Below are 22,721 nucleotides of genomic sequence, written 5' to 3'. Positions count from 1 at the left end.
ACTAATAATAATAAAATAATAAATACAATAATAATAAAATAATAAATAATAAATAATAAATAATAAATAATAATACTAATATAATAAATAATAAATAATAATAATAAATAATAAATAATAAATAATAAATAATAATAATAATAATACATAATAATAATAATAATAAATAATAAATAATAAATAATAAATAATAAATAATAAATAATAAATAATAAATAATAAATAATAAATAATAAATAATAAATAATAAATAATAAATAATAAATAATAAATAATAAATAATAAATAATAAATAATAAATAATAAATAATAAATAATAAATAATAAATAATAAATAATAATAATAAATAATAAATAATAAATAATAAATAATAAATAATACATAATAAATAATAATAATAAAATAATAAATAATAAATAATAAATAATAATAATAAATAATAAATAATAAATAATATAAATAATAAATAATAAATAATAAATAATAAATAATAAATAATAAATAATAAATAATAAATAATAAATAATAATAATAATAATAAATAATAAATAATAAATAATAAATAATAAATAATAAATAATAAATAATAAATAATAAATAATAAATAATAAATAATAAATAATGTTATAAATAAATTGTATTGTGGATGCACATTATACTCCTGATATCCTTATCCTTTATGATGTATGTATATATAAATGTTTGGTCTCTATAATAAGATAAACGCTTGTTTCTTCTCTAACTTTTTCTCTCTACCCTCTTCCATTTCTCTCTATTTTCATAACACTTTATCAGCACCATCGCTAACCAACAAAAGATAACAATGTGAATGACCAACGGGAGACAACGAAACTACCATTACTCGATGTGAGTATTATATATGCGACTAGTTTATGTAATTAATTTATGTGTTGAGTCGCTAGTTATTATTAGAGATGTATATGAAAAATGGTAAATAGTAAATAGTAAATAGTAAAGAGTACGTAAATAATAAATAATAAATAATAAATAATGTATAATGATTAATAAATAATAAATTATAAATTATAAATAATAAATAATAAATAATGTTATAAATAAATTGTATTGTGGATGCACATTATACTCCTGACATCCTTATCCTTTATGATGTATGTATATATATTACTTTGGTCTCTATAATAAGATAACCGCTTGTTTATTCTCTAACTTTTTCTCTCTACCCTCTTCCATTTCTCTCTATTTTCATAACACTTTATCAGCACCATCGCTAACCAACGAAAGATAACAATGTGAATGACCAACGGGAGACAAAGAAACTACCATTACTCGATGTGAGTATTATATATGCGACTAGTTTATGTAATTGATTTATGTGTTGAGTCGCTAGTTATTATTAGAGATGTATATCTTGCGGTTTTGCAATTGTGTCTTATGCATATCTTTTGCGGTTTTATGGAATTTGCATGGCATTATTTTATACAATTAATGGTTGTTTCATTAACATTACCACTATTCGTTGATGTTATTTTTGGTTGCTTACCATTCGATTTTGATAACTGGTACGTCAATTCTATATTTCAATTTTTAATTGAATGTAATTTTTCTCTTAATTTTGGTGATATTTCACTTGTTTAACAAAATTTTAATATATATTTATTGCGGCGTGTTATTGTTTTGTAACCGCACAATAATTGTGTGGCAAAAACAAAGTAAATATTATTTGTTTTGAAAATAATTTTGAAAAAAACAAATAACTATGGCGGTTACTTTTGATAATTATTTGTTTTTTTTATAGTTTGCATGCACTACTTTCTCTTGACAAAAGGTCTTGTGCGCACTAGGTGTACAATAAATTTATTGTACACCAAGATAACTTTTACCTATTTTTTTGTAACTTTAATCTAGTTTTGATTAACTTTTATATTAGTAAAAAAAACGTTGATAGATAAGCATTTTAAAAAGGTTAAATGATTAATTTTATACATTACTAGTGATTTTGAAGAACCAATTTTTATTAAAATGAAAAAATTTATCATTAAAAAATGGATAACTTTTACCTATATAAGTTTAACTTTTAAACCTTTTGAGTTAACTTTTACTTTGGTGTACAATATTTATTGTACAACCATTGTAAATAAGAAATTGTGTTCTCTTGATGGATGATTTAGTGGAGATTGTTTTATATTTAAGACAGATTCATGACTTACATTTATTTCGTTGTTGTTCGGTTTTAAATATATCATAATTATTTAAATTATTTTAATGTTTGTTCCAATTTGTTGTATATTATACTAATGATTTTAAATAATATGTTAGAGTTATGAGAATTTATGATCCACATATACGTGAAATTATGTTATCATTCTAGCATATTTAATTAATGTTGGGGGTTAATTTTTCTATTGTTTGTTCTAGCCTGCAAATTTGTCATTTTATATTACTGATGCAGATATATTAGAAAAAATTAGTCTACTTTTCTCTATTTTTCATGCAAATAATGTTGTCCTACAGACACAATATCGAGAAAATGATTTAAGAAATATGTTTATGATATTATTATACCATCCTGAAGATGAACAAAGAAGAATATGTTTATTGAAATTGATATGTACCACAATTAAGACGAATACTCCAGAAGAGTATAAGTTATATTTCCATAAGTTTGTTGGATTGTTTTGCCATTACAAACGAGGCACCAGTTTGTGTCGTTATATCACATCACAACATGTCCAAATTATAGTATTTTAAAATTACAGTGATCACTTTGGGAAGATAACCATCAATTATCGAATGAAATATTTTATATGATATTATATACGTACGATGCGCTCATTCATGCCATCCAGGTTTAAGAACACCCGTCATTAAAATTTGAAATTTTTTGTCAAATAAAAGTGTAAGTGCTGACATTCCCTCATATGTTGTATATATTCAAAGGCAAGACATAATGCTGAGCCTGAGTTGTATTTCAATCGAATAGTTATAATGAATCAATTGAGAAAATAAATACAAGAGATATTAATGCCTTTGAAAACTTGTATAATGATAGGTGATTTGAAGTTCACCATTATAGTAGGTGACTTGAAGATCATCAAGAAGTTTACAAGTGTTTTGTGATTGATTTAAGCATCGTAAATCTCTTGATTGGGGAAATCTTACGTCAACACAAAAAATGAGAAAATATGAAGAAAAAAAAACACAATTGCATAGTGCATCTACTCCCCATGATGCTAATCTCCAGAAGAGAACGAAAGTATGAAATATTTATTAAAATACACGTTAAAAAGTGTATTAATAGTTGGTGAAGGATTTTATGCCCCATAATATATTGAAAATAATTTTCCCAACTTAGGGGGAGACGATCTAGAATAAGTTGGAAAAATTTAAAGATAATAGATTGATTCCCATATGAGTAAGTTTACATGCCAACTTTATGTCCTCGAAGCATGGTTGTTAAACTCCCGATTCGGATCTAACGATTCTACGATCCAAAAACACGCCACCGATCCGGATCTTAGGTAGGATCTTAATGTGTGTAGGATCTTACGATCCTACCTCGATAAAAAATTTGAGTGGTGGGATCTTAATACGATCCTACAATTCTACGATCCGAGCCAATGATCCGATCCAACATATAATATTTCAAGATAATTTTTTTTTGTTACTAAATAGTTCATAATCACATATCATTAGAAATATCATACTTTTCTATCAATAAATTAGTGATAAAAAAAATATCTTATTCACTTAAAAGTATATAATTTCATATAATTTCAACTACCTTGAGCCTATCTTATTAATTGCTCTTGAATCTACACAAGTATTAATCTTATGTAAGAAAAAAATGATATTTAAGTATTAAGATTACCTAAATACATGACTGTACATTTCAATTTAATAATATAACCATTGCTTTTACTATTTAGTAGGATCTTACGATCCTACGATCCGATTCTAGCTAGCGATCCGACCCTACCCCCCTTCATCGATCCAAGGTAGGATCCCGATCCTGACAACCTTACCTCGAAGTATGTTTGGACATAAATATCTATGACTTGATTATGTTAAGTTGTTACATGTTCAAAGGCATAAAGGTATATGATAGTTATAGTGCTCGATGTTACATATAGTAAGTGTTGAGAAATATATATCTTGCCAATATTTATTTAAATTTCTACCTGAAGTGTGAATTATATATACGGTTCCAACATAATGATGAATTATAGATTTATTTATATGAAAGGGCAAGATAATACAGTTGACGATATTATTGAAAAGAAAGAAAACACTAATATATAGTGTGTGAAATACCCTTGAAGTGGTATAGATATCTGAACTATAATAGATCACCCGTGAGAAAAGTTGAACGGTACATATTGAATAAGTATTCAGATATCATTGATGAATAACATGCAAAGTACACGTTACACTGATAGATGATGGAACCCAAATGTAATGCATATGCGAGAAATAATGGACTTTGAACATGGGATCGTAAATCTATGTCTATTTCAATGTAGAAATAACTATAATGATCAAATGAGCTCATGATCTGAAGTCCATCAAGTTATGGATTTGAAATATCCACACTGTACACTGTTTTGCTTTTAAGTCTTACATTCATATACATGTGTAGTTAATAGGTAAATGTATCATTCATCATACATTTATTTTGTTTTATGTTTTATCATGATATGATTTTCATTTATCCAATTATATATATTTCAAAACTATCATGATGTCGTATATGAATATGCATACAAAGAATGTATGACGGATTTGCGACTTTATGAAAATATATAAGAGGAGATTCTTACTCCATTGAACTAATAGTTGCGAAAGAAGTATATATATATATAATGTTGATTATATAGCATGTTATGAATCACACAAATAAGAAGAGTTCCTGAAGAACTTATACATGATGTTCTTAAACATCTAGCCCTTTATGTCTTGCATATGAATGTCACAAAATTGATGAGATATTATCAAAACTCTAAAAGAATGTTTTGAAACGTCATCTCAAGTTCTCAACCAGTAGTTTGAGTACTTGAGAGTTACGAAATATGCATATTAATTTATTCACGGAAGACTTCTTGTACAAATATGAGTTGATTCAAAATACAAGATAAATGTATGTACATAATATCCTTACATTGAGTTTTATTTTATGGTCCGGGAGAACCATAAATAACAGTATTAGCTATATTATATCTTCAAGTTGGACGATGATACTATTATTTATCATATATTGCCATGAGAGTATGACTAGAGAAATTGTATTCATGATTACTACTATTTCTAACCCCCAGAAGAAGGTTTATATATATCCAATATGAAAGGATACATTTTGTAATATTATGTACAAGAAAATATATTTATTTCAAATATTATTTTCAAAAGTCTGGTGACATAAATACTCACCTAGTGCATACCAGCGAAGATTTGAAAATTCAAGTTAAATTGTGGAGAATCATTTTTCAGGAGCTTCATGTTGCTACATTTGAAAAGTTATCAACAATATTAGATTCATTGAACTAGAAGATCTCAAGTGATATATTCATCACGGGGAGAAAATATGCGTTGCACACTTTTTCCCTTAACCATGGTTTTTCCCCACTGGGTTTTCTTGGTAAGATTATTAACGAGGCAACATCTTAAGCATATTATGATGAGTGATGTACTATTTTCCTTCGCTAAGTTTTTATCCCACAGGGTTTTCTTAGTAAGGCTTTTAATGAGTCATCATTTCATGTACCATATAGGGCCATTGTATTGTTTTAGATAATGGACATCCAAGGGGGAATGTTATAAATAAATTGTATAATGGATGCACTTTATACTTCTGACATCCTTATCCTTTGTGATGTATGTATATATATATTACTTTGGTCTCTATAATAAGATAACCGCTTGTTTATTCTCTAACGTTTTTCTCTCTTCCCTCTTCCATTTCTCTCTATTTTCATAATAAATAATAAATAATAAATAATAAATAATAAATAAATAAAAATAATAATAATAATAAATAAATAATAAATGATAAATGACAAATGACAAATAACAAATAACAAATAACAAATAACAAATAAAAAATAACTTATACTCACTCCGTTCTATAATGTTCCTCACTTTTCCATTACGCGCGGTCTCCAATGCACTACTTTGACCGTTAATAATTTTAATAAATATTAGTAAAAATTGTAAAAAATTTATATTTAGAAAATTTATATTGAAAAGAATCCAATAATATCCCACAAGCTAATAAATAATAAATAATAAATAGTAAATACTAGTAATTAATAGATAATAAATAATAAGTAATAAGTAATAAGTAATAAGTAATAAGTAATAAGTAATGAGTAATAAGTAATGAATAATGAATAATGAATAATAAATAATAAATAATAAATAATAAATAATAAATAATAAATAATAAATAATAAATAATAAATAATAAATAATAAATAATAAATAATAAATAATAAATAATAAATAATTAGTAATGAGTAATGAGTAATGAGTAATGAGTAATGAGTAATGAGTAATGAGTAATGAATAATGAATAATAAATAATAAATAATAAATAATAAATAATAAATAATAAATAATAAATAATAAATAATAAATAATAAATAATAAATAATAAATAATAAATAATAAATAATAAATAATAAATAATAAATAATAAATAATAAATAATACTCCCTCTGTTCCTATAAATATATAAATATATTTGTTCTTCCCGGTTGGGAAATGGTGTGGGAATTTAGAACAATGGAATCTTTGATTATTTGGGTATTTGTGTAATGATTGGGTGTAAGAATAATGATTGGGTGTAAGTGATTGGAATAAAGAAGGACAGAGAAAACAATAAATAAATGTTGTAAAGTAAAGATATTTTATTTCTTTATTCCAAAATCAAAAAAATACGATTGCATGTGGGGACAAGAGTACGATTGGAAGTGGGGACATTCCCTCCAAACTTTCTTCCTTACACGTGAATTTCCAGAAAATTACATTTCCCTCCAAACTTTCCCAAAACAGAAAGTTTAGAGTTGGATTTTTTCCTTCCACATTTTCCCTCCAAACTTTAAAGCTAAAAAAGGAAGTTGAAACCCTTTATAAATAGGGTCACTTTCCCATATTTTTGTCTCATAAATGCATCCCACCAAAAGTTAAATTTTTTTTGCTCTATTTTAACACAAGAATTTCAACCTCAATTCACTAGAGTAAAAAAAAAGGGGGACATTAATGGCTTCAGATCAAGAAGAGGATGAGTTCCTCGGTTATTTTGATGATGAAGGAGACGACACAAATACGGAATCCGACTCGGGGGATGATGGACCCACTGCTGCTAATGAATATGGGTATTTTGATCAAGGTCAGACTGCACCAGACCTTAATGGGCACCACAGCAAGTGCCAGACCTTAATGATGTACCATAGCAAGTGCCAAATGATGTGGATGTGGTAGAGCAGCAAACTCAAGCAGCAAGTTCATCACAACTACTAGTGGTCCCTTATTTATTTGATTTGAACATGCCATCACATGAAAAATCAACATCATCTCAACAACATCAATCATAAGCCTAAAACACCAAGAATAAGCAATGAATTGAGGCTGGAAATCTTGTTGTTCTTGCTTTGCAGAAAGAATGAAGGGAAAATGCTCTTATTTATGGGACAATTGAAGTGGAAGTTAAAGAGTATGGTTACACAAGGAGAACCATCGGTGGGATATGGAACAAGGTAAAGAGACAGAAGGCAGCATTGAACTCATATGTTGTGCAAAACAAATATCACAATTGCGGCAGGAAGAGAATTCAAGTCACATATGAACAAGTTGCATCAATAGCCATGGGGGACAAAACATGCATTAGAGATCTTGCAAAGATGCTCAATTTGGGACCAACAACAGTTTGGAGGTTTGTGAAGAGGAAGATGATTAAACCCCACTAAAGCCCCTAACATCCAGGAATTTCAGAAGAATGCAAGATGGCAAGGATGAGGTGGGTACTTAGAGTGATAATGGATATCTCTATACCACATGAACCAACATATTACAGCATGTATGATTTCATTCACATTGATGAGAAATGATTCTATCTAACACAGAAAAATCAAAGAGTGTATCTTGTAACCAATGAACCATTTTCACACAGAACAGCAAAGTCAAGAACAACAATGCAAAAGTTCATGTTCATGGCAGCAGTAGAAAGGCCAAGGTGGGGTGAAGATGGGCGGTGTGAGTTTGATGGCAAAATAGGCATTTTTCCATTCACAGATGCAATAACAGCCAAGAGAACATCAAAAAACAGAGTAAAGGGGATAATTGAGACTAAATCAATCAAGTCAGGCAATCAAATTGCAACAAGGGGCATGCTCATCAACAACATAATCCCAGTAATCAAAGAAAAGTGGCCACCACATGAAGGGGAAAAGGTCAACTACATAATTCAAGACAATGCTAAGGGACACATATTGTAAGATGATCCTGAATGGCAACAACACTTCCAACAAGATGGGTTTACTTTTGTATTGACTCAACAACCACCAAACAGTCCAGATTGCAACATCTTGGACTTTCAGGTCAATTCAATCTCTTATGCACAAGAAAATGCCAAGAACAGTGGAAGACTTAAGTGGGGCAGTGACTGATTCTATTAAAGAATTGCATCCTAAGACTTTGTCTAATGTGTGTATGACACTATAATTTGTTTCTAATGAGATTATAAAACACAAGGGAAATAATGACTACCAATTTCCACACAACAAGAAAAAGATACTAGAGGATGAAGGCAATCTGCCAGAGCAAGTCAAGGCACCAATATGGGCAGTGAATGAATGCATACAAGTGTATGATGAGTGGAAAGAAAACCATTGAAGCAAAGACCAAACAAGTAGGTAACTTTTTGTGTTTTGGGGACATATTTTAAAAGTAACAAGTACAGTTAAAATGTCACTTTTGTGGGCTTGAATGTAAGCATTACCTGTAGGCAAAACATTTTGTAAGTATCAAACATTTTGGAAAGTTCAATGAATGAAATTAATGTTATTAATCATATTGATGTTTTTTAAATCATTTATTCTTCAACTCCTTAAATCAAGGCAGGGGACATGCATACATTACCAAGGCATGGACAAGGGGACATAAATTATTTTTATAAGGCAAGGCAAGAACAAGGCAGAAAAGGCAAGGTAGTTAATTACAACATAATTATTTTATAACGGAACGCATGGAACAAGGGGACATGAATGATCAAGGGGACATAATTACATCATTGTTTTTATTCTCAGTTATTAGTTGTTTTTCATCATTGAATCCTATAACATTAATATCCTGCTACCAAATGGAGTAAATAACTATCACAAACATAAATAGGAAAGGAAAGTCACTCCATTTGATAGAGGATACTAAGATTTTAGGAAACCCGGGACATACAAAATCACATCTCCAAACACATCGGCTTCTAAATGGATGAAAGCATATCACATTATTTTCAGAGGGAAAATCTTTCCACTCAGAAGCCGATGCGCCAACAGAAGTAATATTTGAGTTACACAACCATTTCATCATTTATAACAAATGAAGGAAAAAGGCAAAGCATGAACAACGCAACAATGACCAGGTTATCAACAAACACATTATTGAATATCATTAACACCACATTACTAAAATCACCACACTACGATCTCAGAATGTCCCCAAGCATCACTGACATAAACCCTATCCACTAACACTTAGCTCCTGAAAAGCATCAATGATTCTAATGGCGCATGAGTGTTAATGGATAGGTGGCACTAGTGGAAAAAACCCCTGTTGCAGCCCCCTTGTTGAGGGGGGCATTTAAAAGCACGCCTCAACAACCCTAAGTCAACGCGGGTCAAAGATTTCAAAGAGATGTCGAGGCGGGCTTTTAATTGTTCGCCTCAAGACAACTCTATTGGGGCGGGCTTTGGTGTTGTACGCTTCAACCGTTTCAAGGTTGTGAAGCGAACATTCTATTGCTCGCTTCAACAGAGTCTCAGCCCGCGAATTTTAAAGCCCAATTAAGTAATACCCAAATGCCCAACTCACCTCCATTATAATTAGGGTTTTTTCTTATTTCCTTGGCCGGCCGTTTTTTCTTCTCTCTCCTTATTTCCTTATATTTTTGTGCTTCAACAGATCCATCTCTCATTATATTTTTTCATAATCATCTCACTTCTCATCTTTTTTTCTTGCGATTTATTTCAAATCACCTTATTTCTCAATTACAATTACAAATTGCGATTTAGATTTACAGATTGTGATTTATTTTTTACAACTCATACATTTACAGATTGCGGTTTATTTTTTCTTGAAAAAAATAACCATGGATTCTTCAACCATCTCATTCCCTGTGGCGTTTTCTCTCCATTTGTGTTTGCGGTTCGTGTTTGCGGTTCACAAAAGATAGAGAAACCAAAGCTTCGAACCATCCTCCCTATTTTCTCGACATGGTGATGCTAACAAGGTCCAATCTCCTTTTCTTTTATTTTTTCAATTTAATTTTTGATTGAATTTGGTTTTTTGCTCTATTTTCTACTTTGTTCATGATTTGGTGATGTTTTGATTTCTTTGCTAATGTCGGCAGTTAACTCGATTTTTTGGTGAAATTTGTTGTTCTGCTTATGGATTGATGGTTGATCTTCAGTTAAAAAGATCCATCTCCAACGTTAGGATCTAGATCTAAATGGGTGCGTTTTGTTTTCTTGTCGGTTTTTTTTTCTACTTTTTAAAACATTTCTGGTATATTTTCATGGCAACTGTTTTGTAATTTTTCATCTTATTATTTCATAATTTAAGGATCTTTATTTCTGTTTTATTGTTATTGTTCATTTTTTTTTTGGCAAAATTGTTATTGTTAATTAAATTGTGTCTTACTCGTTTTTTTTTTCTTTGCAGGTTTGTCATGGCTGTGAGATTTGCAAACAAATACATTTTCAATGGAGTTGTCGATTTTCTTAGTTTGGATTTTTCATATATTTGTACTTTGATTTATTCAACTTTGTAAGATAATATAGAAACTCATATGTACTCCGTATTTGATTAATAATAATAAAAAAGTTAAGTATTTCAAGATTTTTGTCTCCAAAACTTTAATAGCATGCACAAATGTAAACTTTCATAGTATTTTAAGATTTTTGTCTCCAAAAGTATCAATTCGTAATCTGTTGAGGCGGGCAATAGTTGATTTGTGGGTCTGTTATGGGGGGCATTTGTCAAGCCCGCCTCAACAGAGAGTTAATTATTAAGCTTATTTATGGGTCTGTTGTGGGGGGCTTTCAAAAGCCCGCCTCAACAAATATTTTTTTGAGGCGGGCTTGGCCCGCCTCAACATGTCTCTGACCTGTTGAAGCGCCCTCTGTTGAAGCGGGCCATGTTCGCCTCAACAAGCCCGAAATGCCCCCCTCAACAGGGGTTTTTTCCACTAGTGTGGGTTTGAGTCTCAGCAAATGATGACTCATCATAGATCAAACAAAATAAAGAACAAGGCATCAATGAACAAGGAACTACAATCTCATATTACCAACAATTACATCATTGAATAGGAACAAGGCAAGGAAACATAATCACAAGGCAAAATAGGAATAAGAGGTTTCAATCTCAGTTTAGTTGATTTACATCATTGACCAAATTTCTTTCTAAAATTTTTACAACCTCATCATCCTTTTACAAAAGGGAATACATAATCACTTTGGTTCATGTGAAATGACAGTTATTCCCTTTTGCAAAATGAGACGAAGGACATTTTTAGAAACAAAAATCTCAGATTAACAACAATTACATCATAGATCAAACAACAAATGATGACTCGTCATAGATCAAATAATTTTTTTTTAGAAAGGCATGAACAAGGTGGGACATATAGGACTCACACACATGAGACATTAGCAAACATCAGGGTTTCAATTCTCAGATTTGTTGATTTACATCATTGATCGTTTTGTTTCAATATTTTCACAACTTTAACATCCGTTTGCCAAATGGAATGATTGATATTCACTATTGATCATGTGAAATGACAATCACTCTGTTCGACAGATGGAGTTAAAGGACAAATATTAAAACATAAATCTCATAATATAAACAATTACATCATTGAATATCACTAACACCACATTCATACATGTTGTTTTAGTGTTTTGGTGGTCCTTACAAAAGTAATTGACAAATTGTTAACTACCACATTGGATAGTAAAAAATCACTCAATCACCTTTCAAGGACCACCTAAAGACTAAAAGTCATTAATTAAAGACATCATTATTCATCTCAGAATGCCTCCAAGCATCATTGAAACAAATTCAAACTACAAACACTTAGCGCCAAAGAAGCATCATCGCTGATACTAATGGAAGCACGAGTGAGTGTAGGTAACTGGAATGGTTTCTCAGCATATAAAACACTCATCATCGATCTAACACAACAAAGTAACTTAAGGGGACAACTATCAACTAAGTAAACAAGACATGAATTGCCTCTCCGGTCTAATGCCAGTTTATATGTGAAGGATTCAATTTAATTGTTTCCTAAGACATTAAAACTGGAAAAGACCGAAAAGCCAAAACAAATCATGTTAATATTGGTCTCAGATGTCCCCAAACTTCATTGAAGCACACCATGTTCACAAACCATTAGCACACAAAAGCCTCAAATAGCCTACGACTGGATGCTAATGTGGCATTGTGGTTTATGATGCATGGATTGTTTCTCAGCAAACTGAAAGACTCATCACAGACCTCACACAAACACTAAGGCAATTATACTAAAGGGACACACATGAACATCAAACATCAATCATTCAACAAAAGGAAACATTAAGAGGGGACTTTCAATATTTTGATTCAAATCATGTTTTATTCTTTAATTCACAAAACCCATCCCCATATGCTTTCACCCCTCTCATATTCATCAAGGCAACATACCATAGCATCAAGTAAATACTTTTTTTATACCGATATCACAACATCATCAACAAGGCAACATAAGAGATAAAATACCATCACATAATTTTTTATACCAATATCACAACATCATCAACAAGGCAACATTTATCACCAAGGAAAAACAAGAGGACATGCATACACTTCATACCCTAAAACATGATCATAAAAACAACACCCCTGGCCAACAACAGATCACAGTTGTTGGCATCTCCACCTTATGTCTCCAAAGTTAGCCATCATTTCATGACTAAAAAAAAAGAGAAATAAAATAGAGTTGACAAAGGACACACTTATCTCTAAGCATCATCAGATGCCTTTGATGATATATCTTTCAGATCATCATCCTTTGAGTTTGGGAACGAAGCTGAACATTGCCCATCAGACACCTCCGGAACACCATCTTTGTTCTCACACTCACCAACGTAGTATAGTTCAATGAATCAGATTGTTTGGGTTCCTTGCAAGCAACAGGGGACATCACATGTGATTAGTATGATCAACCAAAAACCAGATCATACAAGAAAATGAAAAGTAACTATAAAGAACTCCAATAATTTTAAATCATCTCAAATCAGACATGCACAAAAAAAATATTCTCTGTTTTCATCTCATACAGATCATCTCAAAAAATTTACTCTGTTTTCATCTTATATCAGATCATCAGACATGCAAAATAACAGGTAATCGAATAAACTCTCTCTATTTTCAAATCATCTCAAATCAAGCATTCCAAAGAACACAAAAAGAATTAAGTCCCTCTATTTACAGATCATCTCCAATCAGACAAGAAAATGTAGAAAAAATCGAAAACAATCAAACATTTTCAGATCACAACAAATCAAACATGCAAATTAACCAAAAACCCTAAAATTTCCAAACATTTCAGATCACAACAAATCAGACAAGCAGTTGAAAAAATATCGATAATTCACCAAATTTATCACATCATATAAAATCAGACTTGCGAACCAACAAAAAATAGAAATAACTCCAACACTTTCAGATCATATGAAATCATACATGCAAATGAACAAATTATTGAAAAATCACAAGATTTTTTCAGATCAAATCAGGCATGCAAATGGGAAAAATAAAAAGAATTCAATCCATAATATTCAGATTGTTTACATATCAGACATGCAAGTCAACAAATATTTGAAAAAATACCAGATAGTTTCAGACCAAAAAAAATCAGACATGCAACTGGAAAAAAAAAACGAATTCACTCCAAAATTTTCAGATCAACAACAATCATACATGCAAATAAACAAAACATCAGAAAAATTCTGAAATTTCCCAGAAAAATCACACTAAATCCGAAAATTTCACAAATAATCACAAAAAATTCCAAATAAAACAAAGACTATTAACAAAAATTAAAAATACAGAAAATAAACCTCAACTTGTTCGTCACCTCCGAAAATCTCAGATCTGCAGATGTGGGCAACTGATCGTCATACCTCGACTCCACCTCTTCACCAGGCTCCACTTCCCTCTTCTCCAACCAAGCTTTCAGATAATTTCGAGTACTAGTATTCTCTTTCTGGGCCAACCTCAGGTTATTCAAATACTCGCCAGAATACGAGTGCTCGTTTTTGGGTCAATTGCATTTCGACCCCCAATCACAATTAGGGTCAGGAATGTGTTGCCCAGAAGTACCCATCAAAGAGCCCGCAAGATATTTAGAAGAAGAGGATCCCATGAGAAAACGAAGAAACTCTAAAAACTCGCCGGTTATTTTACCCAGAAATTTTCGAGATAAAATCGACAAGAGACAACGATGTGGGAAGATTTAGGGGACAAAAATATAGGGGATCTTACCGGAATGTAATTTTGTTTAGATGTTGTGAGCAAAATTTGTGCGAAAAAATCTCAGATCTGATCAATCTTGAAGAAACAACGAAGAAAAAAGGTGGAGTTTTTTAGGGTTTAAAGGGAAACGGGGGGAAGTTGAAGAGAGAAAGAGGGAGACAGAGAGAAAATGTGAAGAGAGAGAAAGAAATCCGGAAAGGTGTGGTAGAAAATGAAGGGGGAGAGAGGTTAAAGGGATGGGAATAAAAGGGAGTGGGGAAGTGGGTTTATGGGGAAGAGAAATTAAATAAATAATGGGGTTGGAAAATTTAGGTGGAATTTTGGGTGAAATCTTTAGGTATTTTGGTAAATAGAAGGGGATATAATGGTGTTTTAGAAATAAAAGTATGTCCAAAAAAGGAAAGAATATAAACTGGGAAGAACATATAGGAACGCCCGATATTGAAACGGGAAGAACAAAAAGGAATGAAGGAAGTAATAAGTAATAATTAATAATTAATAATTAATAATTAATAATTAATAATTAATAATTAATAATTAATAATTAATAATTAATAATTAATAATTAATAATTAATAATTAATAATTAATAATTAATAATTAATAATTAATAATTAATAATTAATAATTAATAATTAATAATTAATAATTAATAATTAATAATTAATAATTAATAATTAATAATTAATAATTAATAATTAATAATTAATAATTAATAATTAATAATTAATAATTAATAATTAATAATTAATAATTAATAATTAATAATTAATAATTAATAATTAATAATTAATAATTAATAATTAATAATTAATAATTAATAATTAATAATTAATAATTAATAATTAATAATTAATAATTAATAATTAATAATTAATAATTAATAATTAATAATTAATAATTAATAATTAATAATTAATAATTAATAATTAATAATTAATAATTAATAATTAATAATTAATAATTAATAGTTAATAATTAATAATTAATAGTTAATAGTTAATAATTAATAGTTAATAGTTAATAATTAATAATTAATAGTTAATAATTAATAATTAATAATTAATAGTTAATAATTAATAATTAATAATTAATAATTAAAATTCCCTCAGTGGTCTTGTTATTCCTTCAGTGGTTTTGTGTAATACCCGTTCGAAGCTAAATTCTGATTAATCTATGAGTTAAGAGTCGTGTCAAGTCTCGAGTGCGTCTTCATGATTAATTGGTTTACTTGAATGGATTTTGCATGTGGATTATCTTTAATGTCGAGTGAAGCATGTTAGACTAGGATTTCATTCTAGCTTGTTCGTACTCAGCTTTCGCTGACTCCGTGCTTCATGTCTTTCGATCATGGCCTTTGCCTTAATGACCCTATGATGATCTATCATTGCACTTGCATTGTTGGGGAGTAGATTTCAATAAGCAGGTTGGTGGAGATAACTTGCGGGAGAAGTTATCATGGGAATAGTGATGAGTGACTATTTCATCTCTCGTATTTCTAAACTCTATTTTTAATTTATGGTAATGACTATCGTTACTATTAGAGTATGGTTTTAAACCTTAGTTAATGGATTTTCTAAACTACATAATGTTGGTTTGGCCCTTGATGGTTCCAAGTTGTTTTATGACCATTAACTATTTAATATGATTTGAAAGTTAGTTATTTCCGCTGCGTAATTCTGGTAAATAGCCTTAGCCGTTATCACGGTGGCGGTAATATCTTGGTAATTCTTTTATATTAGTCGGAAAAAGGTAATTATAAAGATAAGGAATTATCAGGGTGTGACACACAGTACATATTGGGCATCAAGATCTATAGGGATAGATCTAAGAGGATGATTGGACTAAGCCAGAGCACTTACATTGACAAAGTGCTAGCTAGGTTCAATATGATGGAAGCCAAGAGAGGTCATCTACCCATGACCCATGGCACATATCTACGCAACACTCAGTGTCCCAAGACATCTGATGAGCATAGAAAGATGAGTGGAATTCCATATGCTTCGGCTATTGGATCTATCATGTATGTTATGGTTTGTACAAGGCCGGTGTTTCGTTTGCACTCAGTGCAAGGAGCAGGTACCAGTCAGACCCAGGTGAGGCGCATTGGACTGCTGCCAAGAATATCCTAAAGTACCTGAAAAGGACTAAGGATCAGTTTCTGGTCTATGGTGGTACAGATGAGTTGATTGTTAAAGGCTATACGGACGCAAGCTTTCAAACCGACAGAGATGATTTCAGATCACAGTCTGGTTTTGTGTTCTGCCTTAATGGCAGAGCAGTGAGCTGGAAAAATTCTAAGCAAAGCACTATTGCGGATTCTACAACTGAAGCCGAGTACATTGATGCCTCAGAAGCAGCAAAGGAAGTTGTTTGGATTCAAAAGTTCATCGAAGAACTTGGGGGTGTCCCCTCCATTAAAGGACCAATGGCTTTGTATTCCGACAATAGCGGAGCCATTGCCCAGGCAAAGGAGCCTAGGAGCCACCAGAAGTCCAAGCACGTACTGCGGCGATTTCACATACTTTGAGAAATCGTAGGAAGGAAAAAAATCGAGATTTGCAAGGTTGGAACTGACGACAAAGTCGCAGATCCATTGACTAAACCGTTGCCACAAGTGAAGCACAACGCACATGTAGCAACCATGGGAATCAAGAACGTTGGAGAATGGCTTTGATTTTCTAAGTTATGTTTTTGAACATCTGTTAGATCTGTGTTTAAAATAATTGGTTTAACCATTTCATATTTATGAAATTCTTTATTTCATATTCATTTAATTTGGTTTGGTATTAAATGAAAAGTTCAAGTGATTCAAAACATTCAAATGGGATGTCAAGATGGATTCTTCGACAAAGAAACACCCATAAGTGAACTTGAATATTGAAGTCACAAAAGATCCTTAATCCAGGTCATTCAAAGGTGGAGGACCAATGAGTAATGAAGATTATATTGCAAGTAGATTTGTAGTTCGATTTCTTGTACTAGATTGACTGGATGTCAGAATCTTTTGCATAGATACTTATTGGATCTTGTATCGGATTGACCATGAGAACACTTTAAGAGATTAAAGTCATGTCATAAGCAGTTCTCATTAATGGTGATTAGAACCATTCCTCAGAACATGAGTAATTATGATAGCTCGTTTGAGAATTAGTTCGCTCTAATGCTCGCAAAACGTTGCACTGTAAAAGGAGGCTATAAAAGCAGTTATTAGGCGTACTATGAATCAAAGTGAGTGTTCATAGATTGCAAGAATGAATTGTCCTCCTATCTTTGATAGGATATGGTGTTGTTGTGTAACATGGCCTCTCGGAGAGTTAGATACTGTGAAAATGCATGGCCTTGCTCAGAATGGTTAAGGCTTAACCTTAAGTAAAAGTTTAATAGTTGAACTCAGTAAACCGAGAAACACTTCTGGACCTAATAAGGATGGCTTGGATCTTACCTTATGTTCAGCAAGTAACACTAAGTGACAAAGGAATATAAATGCACACTTTTCTGAATGACAAGTGGGAGACTGAAGGAAATGTGTCCTTCAACCAAGGTGAATTAGTCTAATACTAAGGTTCAGATTAATTACGAACAATTAATTCAGTGAGATTAAGTGATCGGAACAGCTGGCTGGAGCAATGCTTTTGATCAGTGAGTTCTAATCTATATTAGGCTCACATCTTACTCTTGACTGAACCTATAAGGTCACACCAATGGCATGTAACAGATCACCGGGTTAAATGAACCGGAAATTCATTTAATAGCTTTTCGGAAATTAGTTCGGAAAAACATAAATATACGATATGACGTTGGATCAGAATCGTATATCGTATCGCAAATATTTGTAAGCTGGGTGAAAAGAATAATTTTATCGTACGACGGTGATTCGTCAAATACGATACGATAAACAATAGCCGTAAGGCGTTGGTCGCGAATACGAGCCGAGACGAGGCTGTCGGCCCATCGAGCCAAGCGCGCGTGCGCGCAAGGCCCAACGAGCCAGCAGCGAGGAGCAAGCCCGCAAGGCTTGGTCGTGTGCGCGCGCGGAGAGCAGCAAGGCAGCAGGCAAAGCAGCGAGGCCCAAGGCTGCGATGCCCATGTGCTGCTCGTGGGCTTGTGGTGCGTGTGTGTGGCCGGTTGAGGTCTTGTGCCTTGGCCGTCATGTTATAACCTTAGGGTTATAACACACCACCATACACTTATGTTTTTCCAACCCTAATTCAATTCCAATACTTCGTAAGTTCAGTTTTGCCTCCGTTCATACTGTTATTCCCAAAAGCTAAAACTCTTGAGCATTGTCTAAGCTACGAATCTCAAGACGGTTATGAACGTGTCGGTGAACCAAATAGAGGAACGATAATTGGAGTTCTTTGTTCGTGTTTTATGAATCAATAAACTAGGGAAACACGCTTCGGATGTAAGTTTGCTTAATCTGTACTTTATACATGCTTCCTGGCTCTGGGGATTGTTCCGCACATGTTAATATGTATTTAACTGTATTCCCCTACATGTTTGATCGTTAATATATGTAATTATGTATGGAAAAACTTTATAAAAAGTTGAGATTTATAAAATACATTTTGACACGAATCTAACAAGATATCTCATGATAATTTTTTATAGATATAACAGTGAGAATTTATTGTCAAAATTTTGACTATTGGACACATTTTTCAAAGTGTAAAGAACTTTATGACACAGAGGTAGTAATAGATTTTTCTATAAAAATCATAATAATGTCACTGTATAGAAAAATTATGAACAAAGGGTTACTAATGATAATGTGTATTTTTTTTTGGTTACCATTGAGACTCTCTATTACATAAAGGAAAAACTGAGGGTATAAGAGTAAAACCACTTTTCGTGTCCTCCTGTGAATTGACGAAATCACCCCCACCCATAATTAAACCCCCAACCTTTCATTCAAAACCCTAGAATTTCCTCTGCTTAAGTGTACAGTATCTCTCTCACATACTTTCTCTCTCCTCCCTTCACTCAAAGATATATGATCAGTTCTCTCTCATCTTCGATCTCATCCTCAGGTAATTCAATCAATTCCTTTTTTTTTAATTTTTTTTGCTACAACCGCAACAACGGCGATAAGAACAACAGAAATCAAAACCATATTAGGTTTTGCTTTCAATTTAAATCTTATTTGGATTTCGTAATCGATTTTTTTTACTATGTGTGGTTGAATATTGATTTTTGGTGATTGAATTTGGTTGGTGGTTTTGTTAGGAGACTGCGTTTGTGGAAGGTGTGACGCAAAAGATCCGACGTCAGATCGATGAACTAGAAAGATCTTCCGTCGTTGATGGTGGTGATTTAACGGCTGATAAAGTTGCTATTGATTCTTATCTTACTAGGTGGAGTTTTTAGAAAAATCAGTTTTTGACTACGAATTCCGAGCTTTGTTTTGTGAATTTGATTAGTGTTTTGTATTTCTTTTTGCAGATTTGTTTAAGGATGAAGCTAAATATCCCTTTTTCTTTGAAGATATTTTTTAAGGGTTTATATTTCCTCCTTTTCTCCACCTAGAAAATTTGAATTGTTGGATTTATTATCATTATTTTTTATAATATAACTAGCAATATGACCCGTGCAATGCACGAGACCATTTTATAAAGTGTTAGAAGAACTTAAATTTCTCGACATACGCCAACTTTTAGGTATAATGAAAATTTAAATTATTTATGTATTGTAAGATATAAATACTTAAATAAAAAACATTTAAGGTTACTACTAAATTAATTTAAATAACATGTAGAGGGAACCATCAATGACAGTGATAATGTAACATACAATATAATGTCAATAGAAAAATAAATGATTATTAAAATAATCATAATAAACATTGACAAAATCTGAGATTTAACCATAGAAAATGAGGATAGACGCGACAAATAAAATTAAAACACACACATTACCTCGGGAAAATGATTGATGATATAATTTCTTTTTTTTGGTGTGTGATGATGATATAGAGTTAATTGTGTAATTGATATAATGAAATGGTTGGTAGTTAATTTTATTTATAAGGAATGCATGGAAGATGAGAGGTTGACTACTTATTTGATGAGATGTTTAGTTTTCTCATACTTTTTTGTAGTTAAGAATTTAAAAGTACTATTAACTTATAATTAAGAAGTATGTTGAAACCCTATGTTGTCCACATGTAACTTGTCCCACATTGGAGAAAGCGGAGAGAAAATACCTCCTTATAAGCTTGTGGAGACACTCCCACTATTGCCAATTGGTTTTAGTGTGAAACATCCATTGGGCTTATAAGTGGACCGAACTTTCCTTCTCCTTCTTGTGTTGTCCAACCCATTCATATTTCTCTGAAATTTGATAAAGTAAGTACCAATGTTTATTGTTTATTAATTGTTATTGTTGTTTGACCAAAAATAAATAAATTTTTATTGTTATGGAACATAAGTTGATTGGTATACTTTAAGTTAATTATCTCATTAAGTTACGAGTATGATTATTTATTTCATTATTTGTATATTTTTGTTATGTGTATTTTGAGTTGTTTATTTTTTTTTATATATATATATGAGTGTCTTTTGAGGTTTTTATAAAATGGAGCAAAAAGGTAGATTATAGGGTCATAACACATGTCATATTGTCACCTATGGTTATAGTTTTTAAATACTAGGTATAGATTGTAACACTACTACAAAAATGGGCAAAGAGACCCTTAAGAAAAGACCCTTTGATTGAGATAACGGGTCTCTTTAATATAAGAGATCCATTTTTAGAGATAACGGGTCTCTACTAAGTGAAATAAGACAGCAAAAAAAAGAATTAGAAAAGCAAGAGACCCGTTATTTTGTTTAACGGGTCTCTAATTTATCAAAGGGCCCACTTTTTATTTGGAGAAAATAAGGAAAGATAAATAAGAGACCCGTTATTTATTTTAATGGGTCTCTAAATGCACTGGACCCACGTGACTACAGAGAAGTAGAAAAAGAAGAGACCTTTTTTTGTTGATACCGGGTCTCTTGCTTTTTTCTTCTTCAAATCTCCCAAACTTTGTTTCATTGAAAAAAAAATCAAGCTTTTCTATCTCTCTTCCTCCACGCTGCATCTCTCGATCTGATAAACCAGAGTGATAAAATCTCCGCGAGGTTGGAAGCACATAGAAGCGAGCATCCCAAGTTCAGCTAGCTGTATACACTCGCAGATCTGAACAAGAGGAAACTATGGCATCTACTTATTCTCAACCTCGAAAAGTACATCACTCTTGCCATTTTCCAAGTTTGTTACGTTTTAGCTTCAATCTATGATTTTTTGTGATGTTTTTGTCGATTTCGTTTGTACTTCATGTTGATTTTGCTGCAATTTTGTTGCTTCTTTTTCTTGTTTGTTATGGATTTCAGCGAATTTAGGGTTCTTTTATTTCTTGTACGGCTATGTGTTGTGAGATTAGGGTTTTGGGGTATCGATCTTAGGGAGGATTTGAGCGGAATTAGGATTTCATATTGGTTTAAATGTTTTAGGGTATAAAGGTAATCGACTAATCCGAATATGATTTGATTTGGTTAGTTTTTGTGTTTCATAGATTTCAGATGAAGGCTGATATAGGCATGTTTTGATGTTGGTACATATTACGATATTCGGGACATTTGCCTAAAATTAATCTTGGTTAATCACCACTTATCAATAACTTTTTACTAATTAAATAATTTTGCACTTAATTTCTCTGAATGATGTAGGATACCATGAAAATTTGTTAATGCCTAGCATAATTAGTGCAATGACAACGCCAAAAACTAAACCTAAGATACAAAAATAAGCGGCCTAAGTTTTATTAGTGTTGAACCAATTAATCATGGTTTAGTTTAATTAGTTAAGGGCTTGTTGGATATCACAGTCACTCTTGTCACACCACTCTTTTCATTCTTGCTGCCAAGCTGGTCTTGTCCGAAGCTGTGATTATTCTCGGACTTTATTGGTA

General features: G+C 31.4%; 1 long non-coding RNA gene across 1 annotated transcript; it reads left to right on the top strand.

The window, feature by feature from the left end:
• Nucleotides 1–9,885: 9,885 nt before the first annotated feature.
• Nucleotides 9,886–11,089, top strand: LOC130459299 (uncharacterized). Its single transcript, XR_008918601.1, has 3 exons — nucleotides 9,886–10,481; nucleotides 10,602–10,704; nucleotides 10,913–11,089. It is a non-coding gene; the product is annotated as an uncharacterized lncRNA (long non-coding RNA).
• Nucleotides 11,090–22,721: the final 11,632 nt, after the last annotated feature.

The sequence above is a fragment of the Spinacia oleracea genome, chromosome 4, assembly GCF_020520425.1.
Source record: "Spinacia oleracea cultivar Varoflay chromosome 4, BTI_SOV_V1, whole genome shotgun sequence".
NCBI classification, from domain to species: domain Eukaryota; kingdom Viridiplantae; phylum Streptophyta; class Magnoliopsida; order Caryophyllales; family Amaranthaceae; genus Spinacia; species Spinacia oleracea.
The sequence above is the reverse complement of the archived record's forward strand: the minus strand, read 5'-3'. Positions and strand labels throughout refer to the sequence as shown.